This window comes from Ochotona curzoniae, unplaced genomic scaffold (genome assembly GCF_017591425.1).
Source record: "Ochotona curzoniae isolate NIBS_2020 unplaced genomic scaffold, NIBS_Ocur_1.0 contig_4612, whole genome shotgun sequence".
NCBI lineage: Eukaryota > Metazoa > Chordata > Mammalia > Lagomorpha > Ochotonidae > Ochotona > Ochotona curzoniae.
Window position 1 is genome coordinate 9,923,281 of NW_024466343.1, and position 21,512 is coordinate 9,944,792.

The following is a 21,512-nucleotide window of genomic DNA, read 5'->3' on the forward strand; positions in this document are numbered from 1 at the left end:
AGAGCCCTGCATAGACAATGTCACCTACCCACAGAGAGAGTCCCACCAGCAGACTTTGTGCTCTCTCAGTGGGCAGCCATGCATTCTCTAGAGATTAGTGCAACAGCTCCATTTATTACTATGAAGTACATATATACAAATACACATACATACGGCAGCAGTTTTTGATATATATGCATTGAATAATGCATTGAATTGTGCTTTGAAAGCAATTAAGTTTTAAGCCCTTATATGTACTTGATCTTATTTGAAAGTAATGTTTGCATATGTGATCAAGTTAAGACCATACTCAAATAATATGGACCCTAATCCAGTATATACTGTTCTTACAGGAAGAGGGAAATCTGAACATACGGGTACAAGTGTGCTTCAGTGAGGATACACTGGACTTTTGCATGCATGAACCAGGAGACTTTGACAATAGTTAGCATCCCCTAGAGGCTGGGATAGGAACCCCTGCTGTGTATACTGTGGGTCTGAATTTCTGGCCTCCAGGATCATAAGTGTAAATCCCTACCTAGTGCTTTACACTTGCTACGTTGAGGTCCTCTGTTAGAGCAGCTTCAGGAAACTAATACAAGTCTAATTTGGTTGAGCTCTTTTTTAGCTTAATGTTCATTGAATCTGTATTTAGAATATCTGACGCTTGAAAGGATAAGTTTCGTTATGATTGTGTATTTAAGAGAAAAAGAGGGAGGCAGCGAGGGAGAGACAGATTTTATTTGCAAATGGGTTTTTGCTGTTGTTAGCTGCTAAGACCATGCTTAGTTGGAACAATCATTTATAGTTTTCTATTTAATTCTTACTGGTTAAAAATAATTAAGGAAAGCAGAATGAGGTATCTTACCTAATACATTGTTTGACATAAAATTTGGGAGCATGTTGTCAGTTTGGGCTGTTCTTGGGTACCAGACAGCATCGTGTTTATGGACATGAATGTTACACTCTAAAGAAATGAACATGTTCACTTACAGATATTATGAAAGTAAATCATATAGTAGGAAATGAGTTGGCACTTAGACTCTAAGTGGTCAGAGGTTTTGCAAGAATCTTTTGCTTATCTCTGGGGATAAATGAGAGCTGTGTCTTGAAGCTTAGTATCATGTGCATTTTTTTCTTGCTTGCTTTCTTTTTCTTTTTCTTTGAAATGTAGACTTACAGAACTAGAGAGAAAGAGAATGAGACAGAGGAGAAAGAGAGAGAAACAGAAAGATTCCATTCACTGGTTTATCTCTCCCAATGGTTGCAATGACTAGAGCTGAGTTGATTTGAATTTAAGGAACTGAGAGCTTCTTCTGGGCTTTCCATTTGAGTGCAGGGACCAAAGGAGCCGAACCATTTTTACTGTTGTGCCAGACCATAATCAGAGAGCTGAAATGGCTCTGGAGCTAATGGGACACAAAACAGTGATCAAATGAGACACCTGTGCTGCAGCCCGAGGCTTAGCCTACTTCAATACAAGGATGACTTGCCCTGTGTGTATTTCTTTTGGAGCTAAATGACACGGAGGCCTAAATATAATTAAACAATGATATATTTGAGACTATTCATCTGTGAAACCTAAGTTTAGACTTTGATAGAAATGATTTTAAGTTACATTTACTTGCACTTATCATCAGCCTTCATAGATTCTTGACAAATGGTCTGAGTTATCCTGTGAAAATCCTAAGTGGAACAGTAGGATTATGGGTGCCTATGACCTGGGAAGCAAGCAAGGTCTCACTGCTAATTCAGAGTAAAATCAGTATGTGCTGGTAAAATGAAAATATCAAAAGGGAAGACCTATTTTGCTGGATTCATAAGGTTTTTCAGGAAAATTGTAGAAATGTGGAGGATATTATTTTGAAGGCCAAGTTTTTTGAAATATGGAACTGAGACAACTTTAAAATTATTTGGTTGCTAAAACCGTGCCATTTCATATCATCTTTATATATGTGCTCTGGTGAGATTATATTCTCAAAACAACCAGTGTGACTGCTGCATGGGGAGTTTGACCAAATGTGCCTTTGTGAAGGTGCATTTCTCTGCCTTTTCTTTGCTTTTCAGGTAAAATAAATGTGGATGGACTAGAGGAGTTGGCCATCGAGACGTTGAGGTGGTAGTGCATGCGTCTGTGACTGTCAGCCTTCAATGGTGGCCCCCGCATAGCTCTCCTTCCTGTGCACAAATGTCACTCCCCACTTCAAAAATTGGACTTGTATCTCTTTCTCTGTCTCTCTTTGGGTCTCTCTCTCTTTCTCTTTCACATTTGAATTTGGGATGATTATGTAGATGCTTTGAGCAGAAGAGAATAATCCAAATTACATCCTTGGAATGAAGTGATAGCTGGACCAGAGGACTTTGTTTTCTTTAGCCTACTCATTAACTGGTGTCTCCCAGGACACAGCCCTTTGTGCTATAAGAAACCAAAAAGTCATAAAGAGGCAATATGGACAGACAAGGAAAAACTTTCACCAGCAACTCAGGCTCAGCTTCCAGCATCAACCACAAACTGATATGTCAAATTGTATAGCAATTTTGGATATTTAAGTTCAAATCTCCAAATAGAAGCTATTGTTTACTATATCATGCAGAGCAAAAGCACACAACATCCAAGACAGCACAGCATCATGCACACATTCAAATCACAAATCATTGTAAGGTATCAAGCTTTAAGAAGGAACAAAGAATGATTTCTTAGACAAGGAGTTACTAAACAAATGCCAACAACCTTTGAATTCGGCTCCCCACATCAATTAATACAAAGATAAATAAAGAAGACTTTTATTTGGTGTTAAATGCAGACTGATGTCATTTTGTCACATTACTCTTGTGTTATGGTTTTATTTATTTGTTTGTTTTAGAGGGAGGGAGAACATAATTGGACAGCAGTCGTAACTGGGCAGAATGTTGGTTATTAGGAGATGAAATTCTGAGTGCAAGACTGAAATGACTGAAACAAAAAAATATCCTTAATCATTTGTCTATTTTTCATATATCAATGTGACTTGAAAATCATTTATATATAAATTTCTACTTCATGTATTTTCATAAAATTCCATTTTTTATAATTTTAAAGTATATGCAATATATGCTCAACTTAGAAGTCAGAAATTGATATAGCTGATCTCAGGAAATTACAAGATATTAATATGAACTATAGAAAAGTGGAAGAGACACAACTCATTATTTTTACTTTATTTATTCCTGTCTGACAATGGTACCATTTGTTTTTGATGGTGACTGAGAATTGTCTAGGCTGTGTTCATTAAAGGTTTGCTAAAACGTGAGTTAAATGTGTTACAGGGGAAAAATTGAGTGGTAATACCACGTATGCAAACTCAAGTGTCATTCATCATTGCCACATTACCAGAAAGGCAGCAAATTTTCTTCTTAAATGAACAGTATAGACTAGCAATCAACTTAATTGTAACAATTGGATGATTTTTCAGAGACTTCAACTGGGATTATTTCTCCCTCAAAAATTTACATTGAATCAAAATGACAGTATAATGCATGAAAGGATAAGAAGCAGTAGACTCTAGAAAAATTATAACTATCCAAAGACTGTTAAAGTTCCATAAACATTTTCATAGAAAATGAACCACTTTCAAAATCAGCTTTTGTAAAATATTTTCCTAAGCTTATTTATATCTCCTTATAATTTTAAATTATTCTTGTTTAGCAAGAATCAGAGATTATCTCTGACACATTTTCTGGTAAATGGAGAAATGGGAGATTCTCTGATTTACAGTGTGATGGTTCGCAAGGTCAATGAAATCTGTGATAATCCTGGAGTAACACCAGTTAACTCTTCGCTCTTCACTAATGAAGAGGAATCAAAACTGTAAACTAAACCATGAAATAAGTAATGATTAATATTAGTAGAACATAAAACAAACACACTGGAAAGATGGAAGTCTAATTTTATTTATTTATTTATTTATTTATTTATTTATTTATTTATTCATTCATTCCTTCATTCATTCATTCATTGTCTCTCCAGCTTTTGCTGTTTTTCTGGAATGACAGTTGATCTTTAAGTCTTCAGAGAACAATCTTTTAGGAAAACTATATGCGTAAAATTATTTTATATGCTTCTTTATACACTTATATGAAACAGTATAAATTGCCTGAACATGTGGGTCTTGAGTTTTAAAAGGTTTATTTGATTTTTTGTCTGTGGAGCAAAGCAAATATTCCAATTTATTTAAAAACTTACAGTAAAATATTTGATTTGTCAAACATGATCTAGGACACTTCAAACTGTAGAAAAATGAGTTAAAATATAAAGCTTTGGCACCCCAAATAAAATCACTTGGGGGTATGTTCAAAGATACATTGACCCCCCAGAATACAGAAAGGTAAATTGCAAAGGAATTCTGTGTCTATGAATCTCCAAATCTCTGTAGACATTGCACCTTGCGGGATTAACTCCCAGATGTCTTCTGAGTGTGTTCTCAGACACATAACGACCATGGCCAAGACTCTTCCCCCTGAACATATTCATCCATTGTCTGAATTGAGCAACAATGATGGTATGCAAATAATCACCATTATTTTGTAACTAATTGTCAGAGCAACACACAGGTAGACATAGATGCTGTTCATTCAGAGACCACTGACTGCTGTCATCTTGGCTTTCTTTGTCTTAAACTTTTACACCTAAACATTTTGGCTATTTCCCTGAAATTTCTATAGTAAAAGATAAACATTTTGATTAATAAAGACAAAATTTCTTAAGTTAGGTTTTGGTAAGATAGAGTGTAATTCAAGCAAAATTGTTGAAAATAGGAATAAAAATTAACTAGAAAATATTTTCAAATATCATTCTAACCCAGACAGATTTCAGAAAAGAATGATTCTGGTTAACAGTACTTAAATGTGCAGATGAAAAAAATTAAAATAAAATATCCTGGTTTAGCCCATCATCAAAATAGTGAGTAGGGATAACAAGTTTGAGAAAAATAATAAGGCCAGATACAATTTTTTAAAAAAATGTTAAAATAACTGCTTCATCTGAGTTTGAGATTTTTCTCATATTCAACCCATAAATGAGATATAAAGATCATCATACCACAAAAATAAATATTTATGTATGCAAGTGGATTCATGTGCCTGTACAATAAATGCAAATTACAGAAATTTTTTCCTTTGCTAGTTCCTTTGCCTGAAGCAGATCTTTTACACATAGGTGAAAAATTCTCAGCCAGTATTCATTCCCCATATTCTCTGTACATGGGAGGTCTAAAGCGTCTCTGAAAATCTCCTGGAATGCATGTAGTGTTTAAGAAAACAAATAAACAAAAACAACTATTAATAGGTGTTCACCTTTTTTGTGAACAAGTAACCTTATCTTTCAAATATATACTTCGTTCCAATCTTTGAAGTTTTGTCTCCGTCAAAGTCAATGAAAAGGGGATAGACACGATAGAAAGGGATACGTCCTGGTATCCTAAAGACAGTGTAGGTTCTGCACATCCATTTTAGACAATAATACGTAAGGAGAACATTGCATTCCTTCCTGCTTAGCCACTGATTTTCAGATTCCACCCCTCATGATGAATCTAACCCTAAGCGATATGTGTTTCCCGTTTCCTATTTTCAGAATAAGTTGGAATTGAGATAGAAATGTCCACACACACTGAAAAAAAAGTAGAAAATGCGTTAAATAGTAAAATTTAGTGGAAGAAAGGAGGGGGAGTCATGGAATCTCAGTTCCCTTCTTCTAGAGACACACAATTAGCTCTGAAGGTAGGGTACATTCTTTGATATGTCATATCAATCATGTGGATTCATACCACAGAGGATGCGTAGCTCTTTGATACTGAAATAATGTGGTTAGATATGGTAGATTGAGGGTCACTGAAAGTCAAAACTATATTCTCTTCCCAGCCTTGTCTTCAAAAAATGTGCACAGTCTTTTGCTACCTGTAATATCAACTGCATAAATTCATTTATTTGGCAAATGTTTATCTGCCAGATTTGAGACAACCCCACCAGCTAAATGACTTGTGTGGACTACTCACTTGCCATTCTTTCACTCACTTTGCTCTATGCTCACATTTCTTTTTCCTGTGTTTGTGCTGGTTCGTGATGAATCTATAGGTAGTTTGTGTGTCACTATTGAATTTGTTGTAATTCATTTCTCTAGGCATATGGGTTAGAATACTTCTTGCTTCAATTGTATTAATTAAAGATTACTGATGAGTGGGTTGATGATTCATAAACAAGAGAGGATGAAAACATTGGAATAATGACCAGGAAGTCAGTGTGAAAACACAGATGAACCCTAGTGGATGAAGTCCTCGCCTTGCATGTGTTGATATGCGATGTGGGCGCTGGTTCATATCCTGGCTACTAAACTTCCCTGCTTGTAGCCTGGGAAAGCAGAGGATGATGGCCCAAAGCCTTGGGACCCTGTACTTATATTAGGGACAATAAAGAGGCTTCTATTTTTTGGCTTAGGATTGGCTGAGTTCCGGCCATTGCAGTCACTTGGGGAGTGAATCAGCAGACGGAAGATCTTTGTCTCTCCTTTTCTCTGTAAATATGACTTTCCAATAAGAAATAAATCTTTTCAAAAAAGGCAAATGGAACAAATATCTGGTGAAATTTAGATTGAGCACTTGACATATTTATGATATCGTTCATCACAGAAAACAATCTACTTGCGAAGCTTCTTTTTTTCTTAGAAACATAGTTGCATATAATTGATAGTAGTATTAAAAAGCCTCAGCAGCTTCATGCTGTGCCTCAGCATACAAGTGTGGTGTAAGTCCTGCGGACACGGCTTGGGGAGGCTATGGTACGGCCCGATGCAGTCTTCCGGTCTGGTCTTCAGCATGGCAAGACTTCCTTCTCTCTGCCTCATTCTCTTCCACACACTGCTTCTCAGTGTGATTGCAATTGCAACAATAAGGCTTATAGCTTATTATCAAATTCTGACTAATGATTTAAAGAATTTTATGTCCCCAAAGAATGAGAACAGAGAAAACCAGCATCTTTTTTTGGACTAAAACGCATTGTTTAATATGAATTGCTGCCTCATCCAATAGAAGTAATACAATATTAAAGATTATGATAGATTCTTAAACATGGTATTCATGTAAAGCTACTGCAGACTCCCATGGAGCATCACCACACCTGCACCCTAAAAACCCTTCCTCATTGAGATGATGCAGAAAGTCCATTTATGAAAAATTTGCAGCATATCACATTATTGAGGATAAATCAGCCTAATGTGGCATGATCCTACATCAAGTTAAAAAGTGCCTTTTCTGCCTCTGTTCAGACCATATGTTCAAAATAGGAAAAATTACCCACAAATGCTTTTTTCTTTTAATAAACCAAGCTCATCTCAAATTAATCTTCTTATGTATTACTTTTTACGGAATTATCACTTCTTCTCTTGGTCACGTTGTTATCAATTATTTTTCACATAACTTTGATCTTACAAAAAGGTATATATGGTAGAAACACATATGCTGAAAAATCAAGGTATTTCACAGTGAAGTAATGTCTGTTTGGGGGAATACTAATGATATCAGATGTGGTTTATGGGAAAATCTTCCAATTATTCTACTATATATTAAACTTTCAATATGATGTATGTATCACAGAATATATAAACATGACTCCCTGTGAGTTGTCACTGACTTTGACCTGAATTCTGTTTACTGAGCAACCTCCAAAAACCTGCTCACCCATGGGTAAATAGAAGCTAAGCTTTCTTTTAAAAAATTATTATTCCATGCAATTCATGGGAAAACAGCCAAGTTGGCAAGTTTCAAAAAGTACACACACAAACTCTGGAACATCTTGACTGGGCTGATGACATGACAGCATTGTAGTGTACTACCAGCTGGGCACTGGCTGGGATTCAGAAATGGACTCAAGGCAGTGGAAGCAGAATACAAGAAAAGACGGCTCTCCACTCATGTGGCTGTTTTGTTGAAGCCGGCAAGAAAACCATGTGCTACGCCAGCTTTCCCTCACTCTGCCCTTTGCTGATTTCTTGTCGACAGGAGAAAAAAATGTGACATAAGGGGATAGGATAGCATGTGAAATGATACTGCACAATCTGTTTGAGCTGCCATTGCAGTCTCAGCCAGTTTCTCACCTTGCCCTGGATCCTCCCCTGCCCATCCTCCCCAAGCTGATGCAAGCACGGAGCTCCTGCAGATGCCCCGGAGACTCCCAGGCTTCTAATAGATTGTAGTAGAGAATGCAGAGGGGAAAGACAGGCAGAACAGAATCAACTGCAAGTTGTCCACACAGTACCCTTTCCTTAACATAAAAGCCGAAGGAATGTTAGGAAAACGTCAAAGAAAAAATGCACCAAGAAAGCCTCCGTTTTCAAGGATTTGTAAGTTTGTTTTTGCCTTTTTCATGTTTTGGAACTTGAGGCTTTTTCATGTCCCCTTCAACTGATTTCGGGATTACTGACAAAGCAGGGATGGCCATGTGTGCGGTATTTTCGGTCGAAACAACAACGTGACGCCTCAGAATCCTGCAAGGGAGCCATTTCTCCCAAGACCTATAGTTTAATTTTGTCAACACCAGAATTTTCACAATTTTGATACCATTCAAATAAGCATCCTCAAAATGTGTTTATCTGGATCAGTGTGAACATTATACTGAAAAAAAAAATCACCAGCATTAGTTACCTTAATATTTGGAGATAACAAAGAATGATCTGTAATTTTTCCACGTGAAAAAAGAACTTGAAATTCCCACAAGAGATGGCTAATACCCTTGGGGATCTTGTAGTATTCTGTATTTTTATGTCAGCAGATCAGTGTATACTGTTTGGGCAGGAAAATTAACTGCATGACATTATTGTTTCAGCAGGGTCATTTCTAAGATGTTGTGATAAGGAAAAAGGAATGTATAACTGCAACAAAAAATCAAGGATATTTTACTCCAGCTTTGATTACCACTTTATATTACAACATATATTAAGAAAGTTAGGGGACTATTGTAAATTTCCTAATAACTAAGTGAAGCCTGGAATAAACCCACAAATTTAAAAGTTTGTAACCCACAACATAAAGAGAAATTAACTAACTTCCAGAATTTCTATAGAAGTGACAACTGTTATCTAGTAATAAACATAAAGATTAGAAAAGTTTATGCTTTCATTTAGGAGCTAAACATTCTTTAAACAAATTACTAGTCCATTCAACTTGATAAGCTATGAGGAATAATGTTGAAAAGTCTCAGAAGCACCTACCAGAATTTGTGTTGGGCTTATAATAACCGATTATGTTTCTTAGAAAATGTTAATTAGGATTCATAAATTAAAATATGGAAGGTTAGAATAAATTTGAATTGCTTAGGTTTGAAATAAAGGACTGTCCTATATTTAGGGGATGATTGTTCCTCAGAAGCAGCCTTGGGCATCTATGCAAACTATCAACTCGGATAACCTACACGAAGTTAGCCTGTCATAATTTGAATCTTTGCTTTTATGAAAATATTGTGTCTCGATCGATACCTTCTTTACCCTGCAAAGCTTTTCGTGGTTATTGGCATGTTCTTTTTGCTTTGCTGTCTCAGCTCGTGGCTAGACTTCATTAACTGAACTTTAATTTCTTACACTTTCAGGACCCAAAATAGACACTCAGAACAATAATCAGAGGAAGAATGGAGTAGCTGGCTAGGCTTTATTGATTACTTATTGAATGCAGCACACTGTGCTTCATGTTCCACAAACATGGCCCCATTTAATTCTTACAATAATCCCATAAAACAAGCATCATTATCTTCATTTAGTAAATTAGTAAATGGAAGTTCAGAGTTGGAGTTAATTCAACAGTGTTATGGTATTAGTGAATAGTAAAATCAGAAAACATAAGTTTGACCCATTACCAGCAAATGCATCAAAACTAAATTATATTCTTTGTATTCACACACTTATATCCCCATGGAGTCTTATGAAATGTCATTATGAAATACATTTCCAAATCATAAACAGATTAAAAACATCTTGTTAAATAGCCTGACCACAAAATACAGCTTCAATATCTTATGCTATTTTGCTTATGTATTCAGTCTAACACTGACAGAATACATGTTGTATCTTTAAAAATGTCCACAAATTTTGTGAAATATATCAATGTATATGTTAAAAGTTTTCATTTTTTCTGTTTTTATTATTCAAATTATTTTCAAAGTGTAGACACATCTCAGCATGATGACAAACATCTTATATACTTAATTTTGGTGCCCCATGACCTAATCCAGGATTTTTTGTTATTGTTGGTTTTCAGCTTAGTCCCATTTAGTATTAAAACTGTGTTTTCACTAGATATTTCACCCTGAACAAAGTTTGAGATGATGTTATTCTCAGGTAATAGAATGGTATGTGGATCTTATTTTAGCTTCCACTAGGAAAACTATTTTGTAATCGATCCATTGTACATTCAACTATGCCCTTACCCCATCACCAGGAAAAAGTGCGTAAAATGTGTCCCAGGATAAGTTCCTACCATTTTTTATAATCCCACAACAAGACTTTCAGGCATATTTTCTCTACCAAATGCCAACAGTTACCTCCTAGGACACCAAAAGGAACTCTGTACAACCCTCACAAAAACACTCAAAACACTGACCGTGGCTTTCTTGCCTTCAAAGGGGATGTGTGCCTCATCTTCAGTGTGAGTTACACTTAATGATTGTCTTTCAAAACTAAAGAGAAAATAATTAGCTTTATACTCCAGAAACATCTCAAACACCACCTAATCAAAGAAATCAATCAAGGTTAATAATTATAAGTCTTATTTCCATTATGTAACAAAACAATGCCTGATCTTTATGATAATCTTCTCAAAATTGATGACATTGTCAGAAAAGTGCAAATCAAAGAAAATTATATAAAACATCTGATCACTATTCCTCAAAACTTTCAAGACAATGAAAAAAGCAAATTCTGAAAAATTGTCAAAAACAGAGATTAAGATAATTATCATTGGCTAATAAAGAGTAAATCCTGGACTTTAATGAAGAAAAAAATATGACTTTTGTGTAAAATGTATGGTTTTCATAATACTACTGCACCAAGACTAATTTTACAGCTTTAAGTAATGGATCGGTAGCTTTGTAAGATTTTACCATTAAACAAAATTTAATAATAAGTATTTCAAAACTCTTACTTAGTAGCTTTCCTACAAATCACAAACTTTTGCAAAGTTTAAAATTCAAAATAATTGGCTCATGTACACTCCAGGAAGTACAAGATGATTTGCCTTGTAAATATTGTATAAGTGCATAACAAGCTACATATCAAGAAATACTTTACTTTCATCTTAACTATGCATTATTTCTCAAAAACAAAATAGAAAATGACTACCTCTTGCTCTCCACTATGGCTGAATTTTTGAAACCTTGCTAAAAGTTTTGTAGACTTTGATTCCTTACACCGAGATTTCCAATAGAAACTGGAGTACACACAACAATAAATGTTGCTTTACCTGTCTCTGACTCTTCCTCTCCAGGCACTGCTTTATGTTGCTTCCTTTATTATAAGATGCCAGAAGCCTGGAAGAAATGTATCTTTTTCTAAGTTTTATCTATCTGACTGTCTGTCTATCTATCTATCTATCTATCTATCTATCTATCTTTTATCTATCTGCTTATGGGGGCTGGCGAGGAGAAAGAGAGGGAGAACCACAGCAGTCAGAAAGAGATCAGAAGCCTAAGCCTGAACTCCTTTCAGGTCTCCCATGAGACTCAGCCACCTTCTACTGGGCCGTCTTCCACTGCCTTCCCATGAGCTGAGAGTGAAACTGGAAGCAGAAAAGCAGAGACTCAACCTGGTGCTCTGACATGTGATGCAGGTGTCGCCTACAGGGACCTACTGCACCACTCGCCAGAACCCATCTATTTTAATGAGGAAGAGGGGCAAATGAGGATGGGATTTAGAAAGGCTGCTCTCCACACTTCTGGATAATCCCAAAGTAAGGCAAAGGAAGCCCAGCAGAATACCACTGGAGAAAGGAGATAACCAGGAGTCAATCAACCAACTCATGTATTGAATGTAATAGTGAAACTTATATGCAGGGTGATAAACAGGAAGCCCAGACCATGAGCAACTGCAACTTGATTGCCCTCCCCCACCCCACCCCATAGCCACCAATCAACTTAAAATGTCCAACCTGTCTGACAAGAGCAATCTGCAAGTCTGACCTGACCACGGCAGCCCCTAATTGGTTCCCACATTTCCTCACTGCAAGGTGGGGACCTTCCAAGTAGAGGAAATGATATATATATCTGTTCCCTGTTAGCCATCAGGTCAAAAGCAGGGACTCAGTTTGCCAAGCCCTATGCCAGTTTCCCAGGGTTGGGGTGTGGGGGCTTGGTGTGCTATGGCCTCATGACCTCCAGAATAGGCCTGGGAGGCCCAGATCCACGATGAGTATCCACAAAGTAGCATGTTACATGTGCCTATAAACCTATAAGCATTTCTGTCTTAGCACCTGAACTTAAAAGGACTATTGTTTACTGCCTCTTAACTTTCTGTTTGTTTTTACTGTAACAAGCAGCAGCTCCACATCTCCAATTTAAATGGAGTAGACATGGGAAATAATAGAATCCACCTACTCTTGTGCATGTTACGATTTCAACTTATCTGTGCAGACTCCACATAGGAAATTACTATGAGATTATTTTAGGAGTTGATTCTATCATGAGGCAGGTTCTCTTGGATGAATCACAAAGAAATATGTTCCTGCATTTCCCTGGCTGCCTCTTTTAACCCCAGGACATGGAGCCAAAGGACAGCAAGGCATCAGGGTATTGAAATATGGGGTGGGTGTGCTTTGATACTAAAAGAAATCATCATGCAAACTGCACGTGCCAATGTGGCACAGATTTTAAAGAATGAACCCTCAGGCCTTGAAAAAAATTAATGAGTTCTGCCTCTCCTTTCTGTGACCTTTTAGTTAGGTCTTCATGGGAATTTGTTTTCTTTGTTTTAGTCTGAGCTGTTCTGGAAAGAGTCACAGTGGGGTAGTGAATCTGCAAAAGTGCTCTCCTGGCACAGATTTTGCAGTCTACCACTGAGTTGCTATCTCGTGAGTAATTGAAGGTCCTGAACTAGGCAAATTTGCATAAGAGTCAAATATTGTTTCAAAAATTCCAACCCACACTTCCTCCTTCTAGGTTTTTCAATTCTTTAAAAATGTATTTTTTTTTCCCCATTAAAAGCCTGTTCGTCTCACTATTACTCATTTGTTCCAAATCCCAAATGCTGTATTTATTAAAAAGTTAGCTTGGTGCACTCATCTTGTCACAAGAGTAGAAATTAGAGTTAAGAAGAGAAGGGACGACGAAATAAACTTGGTTAGAAATCAGACATCGCCACTTACTACGGTGTCTGTTTCACAGTCTGTTAGACAAAGCTGGTACTGTCCACCCTGACTCCATGAGCAGTGATGACAATCGTGTCCCAGGGTCTGTCCCTTGTGGCTCTATCATCCAACTGAGCAGCTTACAAGCTTGGAATTAGAACTGAGCCCTTCCTGCGTTCAGCATAAGTGTTTTTTTTAAACCTAAGTGTATCAGTTAATTTCATCACTTTCTGACTGGCCGCTGGACAGGTGTGATTTACAGTTAAATGAGTAGGCATGCGTATTCCCTCTGCAGTTGGCAGAGGGGATATTGGGAACTAAATTTACACAATCAATAAGGAAAATACATCTCTTTTCTTCAATTATATGCTGCATGACTATGATATTTGGTCATATCTAAGAGTCGTTTAGAAACTAAAAACTGATCATGACCTTCTTAGAAATATCTAGTATCTAATATCATCTTCAGTCTATGGCTTTGTAACTTACCCATCTGCATGATTTGGGGTGCCATACCTCCCAATCAAACCACAACAGTTCTCACTTGTAAAAGATTCAGAAAACATAGAAGGTGGGCACATGCTTGGCACAGTATGTAAAATGTTTTCACTTTTAATGTTCACATTCCATTTTGTAATGCCCAATGCCTGCCTTCAAGTTCCAGCCACGCTCCCGATTCCAATGCCTTGGTTTCCCATCGCCTGTGAAGCAACAGCAGCTGCCTTGAGCATTTAAGTCTGTAACGCTTAGGAAAATCAAATTGAGTTGTCGGGTCCTGCCTTTTGCTTGGCTCAGCTGTGGCTTTTGCAGGATGAACCAGCAGAAGGTAGAGCTCTCTGTGTCTTCCTTCGCTTTTCTTTGAAAAAGGAGAATATAAAGCTACGATATGGATTGCAAATAATGAAGAGAGGAAATGAAACATTAGCTATAAGTGAGTTAAATATAATTCGAAAACTATAGGTTTAAATATTCATGAAATGATAAAGATTTGTTTTAAGGCATGGATGAAGGTTTTAATAAATATATAACTTGAAACATTTTAGTGTAAGGAGGTCTAGCCATGTTATACATTGATAAACGTCCTTCATTGCCACTTAATTTTCCATGAGTGCATCCTTTATCAGTAATGATAGCTGCTTCTGCTCTCAGGAAAGTACATGAATATGTTTGTGCTACTCTAACAGAACAGGTAAGATCAAATGTAAAGAACAGTGACTTGTTTCTCACAGTTCTGCAGGTTCAGAATTTCAAGGCTGGAGAGCATGCACCTCATGAGGGCCTTAATATTGAGAGAAAATGCTGATGTTTCTATTCATCAGTGTTACATTTTGTATAGTGAAAAGCTATGAAAGTCAAATATACTGTTCTCTTTGGGAAACAACGGCACAATTTATGTTCTATTGTATTTAATAAAGATTTTTTTTTTCTAACTCTGTGGCTTAGTCTAGTTAAGTGCACCGCCATTATAAAAGACTTTCCGAGCCCTGCAGCTAAAGTCCTCACCTTGCATGCGCAGGAATCACAAATGGGTTCCAGTTGTATCCTGGAGGCCCTGATTCCCATCCAGTTCCTTAATTATGGCCTGGGGAAGCAGTCGAGTTTGGCACAAAGCATTGGGACCCTGCACTTACGTGGGAGACCCAGTAAAAGCTTATGGCTCCTAGCTTCGAATTGGCTCAGCTCTGTTGGGGCCACTTGGGGAGTGAATCAATGGATGGGAGGTATTTCTCTCTGTCTCTCCTCCTCTCTGTCTGTATATCTGACTTTCCAATGAAAAATAAATAAATGTTTCTTTAGCAATGTATGTGCTGACCTGTAGAAATGGATATTCAGCTGCTCCACTATCCAGATCCCCGCTGATGTGCTCGTGAAGGCAGTGGAAGAATGCACACTCACTTCAGGCTCTTGCACCTATGTGGGAAACCTGGAAGAAGCTCTGGACTTCTTTTGGACTGACCCAGTCCCAACTCATTGTGATTACTAGGGCATGAAACAGCTAAAGGGATCTCTCTCTCTCTCTTTCTTTCATCATCTTCAATTCTTCTTTGCTAATAAAATATTAAATCTTAAAGAAGAGTTTTTTTTAAGATTTATTTTTATTATTATTATTATTATTTTTTATTGGAAAGGCAGATATACAGAGAGGAGAGACAGAGAGGAAGATCTTCCATCAGATCAATCACTCCCCAAGTGAGCGCAATGGCCAATGCTTTGCCAATCCGAAGCCAGGAGCCTCTTCCTGGTCTCCCACACGGGTGCAGGGTACCAAAGCTTTGGGCCATCCTCGACTGCTTTCCCGGGCCACAGGCAGGGAGCTGGAAGGGAAGCAGGGCTGCCGGGACAGAACCGGTGCCCACATGGGATCCTGGGCATGCAGGGTGAGGACCCCAATCACTTGCGCCACCTCGCCGGGCCCAAGAAGAGTTTTATACCTTCTACTGGAATGCATAAAGCTAACCTGTTACATTTTATGTTAAAAGCATGGTAACATTTCAAAGCATCATCAGTTCTTCTCATAATAGTTTATACTAATTTTCTCTTACTTCATAACAATTTACCATAACAGTAACACTCATGAGTTAACTCATATGTTCTTAGGCCAGAAGTTCAGGAATGGCATAACTGGTTTTCTGTTCTGGGTTTCTTGGTAAAAACTGAAATATTTGTCAGAATTTATTAGTGTACACAGTCTTGGGGAAGAATATATTTTCAGGCTTATTTATTTTCCGACTAAATTCAGCATATTGAAGTTACAGAAAGAGGCCCCTATTTTTTTCCTAAGAGGTGCTCTCAGTTCACAGACTCCACACATACTTTTTGTCTTATTATCACATTCACTCTCAAGGCCAGAATGGAGAGATGAGTTCCACTTGCCTTTAAATATTAAGCTGACTCTGCCTCTGACCTACAGATTCAGATTTAAAAGGCATATATATTTACGACAGATAACCTGTTTTCAAGGTTGACTAAATGTGGTCCTAAAATACATCTGCAAAATTTTGTGTCTATGTACTCTACCAACACTCAAGAGAGTCCAGTTGAGATACAAGAGTTCTGTCTACCCCATGCTCCCATCTTTAGCATTTTGACCTCAGTTTTCATACAGATATTGAAAACTTCATACTGAAATCAATCCTAAAATAACACTATGCTGAGACTAAGATGAATCTGTTAACTGGAGTAGCAAATTAATTCAGTAATTATTGAAATAAATACTTGATTGTCATCTCCAATAAGAAATGACACTTAATATAATGAATAATACCTTCAGAAGCCTTTTTGTTTTAATCATGCAAAACATGAGATGATGTGTAGGTACATTTTTGCAGAATCCTTCAACATAGACTAATGGAAAAACAGCAAGGTACATTCCCCACAGGGAACTAAGTAATGGCTGTTCAAGTGTGTGTGTGTGTGTGTGTGTGTGTGTGTGTGTGTGTGTGTGTGTGTGTGTCTGTCTGTCTGTCTGACTGTGTTGTACACATGGTTGAGAACAATGCATGACCATGAGGACATCTGATTACGGTAATGAATGGTCAAGGCATGAAAGAAAGTGGATGAAATAAATGTTCCTTTTATTTATTTATTTATTTTATCCTGTGCTCTCAGGGGAGGATGAAGAGAGTGTCACTACTTGCTGCCAAACTACATCAGGACACGGGAATGAGGGACAGTCATTTGATGACACCTTAGAGCGCCGATGTGGGAAGAGTGGTTCAAGGATGGAGTGGTTTTGATAATTCTGAGACGTCAGTTTTATTGTTCCGGGTTTGAGAAAGTCCTTCCAAAATCTCCTTGGTAACACAGTCAACCTTAATGTATCTACAAAACCAGCCACTTGCTGCAAAGCTTTGTTAGGAGAGGTGTACAATCTCTTTTGGGTTCCATCCTCTGATGAGGCCCTCACCATCCTCTCCTGGCCTAGATGAGCTGGCTTTATGTTCCCTGTGAGTATCTGGTCATACTGTCCATTGCACAGGCATTAGCATTTGTGGAGGCCCAGTGCCAACACATGTACTGCAAGAACAGAATACGTATATTGTGACTTTCTCTGTGGCCAGGATTTGAGTCCAGTGGTCTGGTTGGGTATTCCCCAAAGAAAACTAACCTGGTGTGCCCACAGACTTGACTCCTGTGTGCCTCAGTTAGTGCAGGGTCTGGTTCAGTCCATTACCTGCACCAGCCATTGCATGTACAGGTGAATGTGGTTGTCTGATCATTTCCAGCCCCAGCACCATTTTCCACACCAACCAACAGGTGCTGCAGCCTATCCCAACCCAGCCTGCCGTAGATCTGCTCTTCTGCACACCAGCTGGAAGTGCAGCCTGTTGGGATACACCTGATAACCTCACCAGGTACAAACCCAGCCCTAGTTTTTGCATTTGCTAGCACGTGCCTCATTCTAGTCTGGCCTGGCCTGTACCCCATCCAGCTCTTGTACACACCCATGAGTGCTCTGGCTAAGCTCAACCAAACCCACTTTCAGATCTTGCTCAATGCATGCTTACTATTGATCTGCCCCCATTCCTGGCTCCTACTAATCAGTAGGAGCTGCAGCCTAGCAGAGTGCCAGCAGATCCCTTTACCAGATTTATTCCTAAATTCGCATTTTGGCTTTTCAGGTGGTACTGTGGTCCAATCTGACATTACTTGCATTCAGTCCTGACACTTGCCAGCGGATGCTACGGCAAAGCCCAGCTGGCCCACACTCATTCTTGTTCTTGCAAGTGTCAATGGATGAACAGATTTGGTGGCATTTTATCAATATTGTTGTATCTGTAGCAAGTTAAGAAAGTGAGATTCCATCAGAGCTGGAAAACAACAGCACATTGAAGATATCTTCTGGAAGAACAGGATGTCTAATGCCATTTAATGCATGAAATTTTAAAACACCACATGTAACAAACAGAACACACCTTCAGATTTCACTGAAGCAGTTCAGACAGGTAACTTTTAATACATCTTCATGTCTGCAATCTTCTACAATGTCAAATTATTTGAACTTTGAATTGCACTTGTCAGAAATTCATGATCAGTTACCCTAGGTAAGCACATGACAGATAGATGTTGGTAAAAAGCCAAGTGAGGCTCAGAAAATGAGTATTATAATCAGTTTTCAATTTTTATATGTTTTTATATTTCTATAAAGATGTATTGATTATATTGATATTTTGATTCAAAATACTTGAGCCATTGACCAAAAACACCTTTTTTTTTTAGATTTATTTTTATTATTTTTTTATTGGAAAGGCAGATATACAGAGAGGAGAGACAGAGAGGAATATCTTCCGTCCGATGAATCACTCCCCAAGTGAGCCCAACCGCCGATGCTATGCCAGTCCGAAGCCAGGAGCCTCTTCTGGGTCTCCCACGCAGGTGCAGGGTCCCAAAGCTTTGGGCCGTCCTCGACTGCTTTCCCGGGCCACAGGCAAGGAGCTGGAAGGGAAGCGGAGCTGCCGGGATAGAACTGGCGCCCATATGGGATCCCAGGCGTGCAAGGCGAGGACCTTAACCACTGCGCCACCGCGCCAAGCCCAACACCTCTTTTTTGAATCTCTTTATGAAAGACTGGAACCATTTATTTGCATCTAAAGAATTTGGCTTAATGATCTTTGGAATCTCACATTCGAATTTAACCTGTGAATCATAGTTCTAAACTTGTGCAGAGGATGTGTGTCACTAAGGAGAGTCTATGCATTTCATTCAATATGACTTCAAAGTTGGTGAATAACAAATTTATTTGTTGGTCCTGTGTTATTTTTGTGGGTTCCAGATTCACTCTTCTAATGGCCTATTTGTAATCGTATGGTACAATTGTACAGGCATTTCAGATTTAGTAAGGATAAATAGTATGCTTTATTATCCTCAGAGGTGATAACAAGAGTCTTCCATAATTCAGTAAAACTTATTTTAATTAATAATGATGTGACTAGTAATCATTGATGATATCTTTATTATATTATCATATCTTGTTTTATTAATTACATTGCATTATGTGACACAGTTTCATAGGCTCTGGGATTCCCCCATCCCCTCCCCCCATGGTAGATTCCCCCACCTTGTTGCAGTATGGTAGTTCAAATTCAGTCAAAATTCTTTCATTGCAAGCATATATCAAGCATAGTATACTATTGTATCTAATTCTAAATTATGTTCTTTCAATTCTAGCTCTATAACATGGCGTAATGGAGCTCATATTACCCCATTTTCAATGTCACCATTCTTCTTCCAATCATATTCACCACTCATGTTGGATCTTACAAAACATTTTGAATTTTCTCCTCTTCCATTCTGGAGATTGCCTTCATTCCTGAATCCCAGCAAAAGTTATCTGCTAGTCAAATGTTGCCACATCTTATTTAAATAACTCCTAATGGGTTTTTTTTAAATTTTTTAAATATTTATTTTCCTTAATGGCAGAGAAAGAAAAACTGAATCTGGTGGTTCACTCCTCCGATTGCTCCAGTTCAGGAACCAAAAGTGCTGTGCTGTGTGGGTCAGCTTAGTGAATGGCAGGGACTCACATAGTTGGGTCAGCTCTTTGCTTCTCAGAAGCATGAAGAGAGAGTTGGGTGAGAAGCATGACAGCCAGCGCTTGAATGGGCAATCAGTTAAGATGTAGATGGGTGCTGTCTTAGCAATCACACCGTAGCAATCAGTTAAGATGCAGTTGGGCAATATCTGCCCTCCCCTCCACACACACACACACACACACATACACAATGCTTTTTTATCACTTCAGGAGTATCTCTACATAGGAATAGTTTATCTATTGCTCTTTCTATGTGAGACATATTTCTCTGGAAATTATACTGGCTTGCTTCCTCACTTCTTTCAGGTCATAATAAGGAAAACATTTTAGTGAGGATATTTCCTCTGCAACTCTTTGTTTCCTGCTTCCCTTAGTTCTTCTATGTAACATGTTGTGTCTTTTGCTTATGCCTCTTCTTCCAACACATGGGCTCAGTGGTGGTGGAGAAGTTGTCTTTTTTCATTTGTACTGAAATATATTCATCCATTCTTGAATCGATAGCTCTAGCTCACTCTTGAATATCTATTTAAAAGTAAATTCATCTTGGAATAAGTTTTTTTAAATTATTATTTTCATTCATGAGTCAGATATACAGAAAGGAGGAGAGGCAGAAAGGAAGAGCTTCCATCCGATTCACTGCCCAAGCAACCCCAACAGCCAGAACTGAGCTAATCCAAAGCCAGGAGCCAGGAGCTTCTTCTGGGTCTCCCATGAGGGTGCAACATCCCAAGATTTTAGGCTGTCCTCAACTGCTTTCCCAGGCCACAAGCAGGGAGCTGAATGGAAAGCAGGGCCACCAGGATTAGGACCGGTGACTATACAGGATCCTGGGCGCATGCAAGGTGAAAACTTTAGGTGCTAGGCTATGGTGCCAGGCCCAGGAGTTTTTGTGTAAGACAATCAAGTTTGTTTTAGTACATTATCTGCCTTAGCTATTAACAATCAACACAACTTAGGTTCATTTCCTTGGACTGTACGTTTTCAGCAATTAGTTCATTTGTGTCACATGACTAAAAAATTGGCAGAATGAATAAAGGACAGACTTTAAAAATGAGTCAGAGAAAATGTGCTTAAGGAAAATTTTGCATGCAGAAAATTGATACAATATTTATATTTTCAAATTTATAATTTTATGTTCCCATTGGTGCCAAAAATAAACCTTATAAAAAAGATCGTATATTGTAATATTTGGAATAAATCTCAAAGTTAAATTTCTTTCCAACCCTGATTTTTATGTATATCTGCAAAAGTCACTGAAATAGTCTCCTTATCAATACCATTAGGATAATCATATTTTCATTATAAGTTTAAATGTGGTTTTGTTTTGCTGCTAATAATGAAAAAAGGAATGTGCAATAGAGGTTGGTGAAAGCTCTTTGGAATAAGGAATAAAGAACAGCCTTATACCACACGAAGCACCCTGGAGGTAGGTAAATTACAAAGATTAGGGTTTGCATAATTGGTATATCTCATAGTTTGCATTAACCTTATGAAGGGCAGCCATTTTTCATAGGTGTTGAGAATAATGTTAAAAATACTAAAACCTAAGCCCTAACAATCATGAAAGGTAGCACGGATTATTAAGCTAATTAAAACACTGGGGCTCTGGAGATCTGAATTTTAATACACTTTTTGCCACCAACTTATAA

The 21,512-nt window shown here is 37.9% G+C and overlaps 1 pseudogene; it reads left to right on the forward strand.

Annotated features, from left to right (window-relative positions):
- Positions 1-4,456: 4,456 nt before the first annotated feature.
- Positions 4,457-21,512, forward strand: part of LOC121161025 — a 28,126-nt pseudogene continuing 11,070 nt past the window's right edge.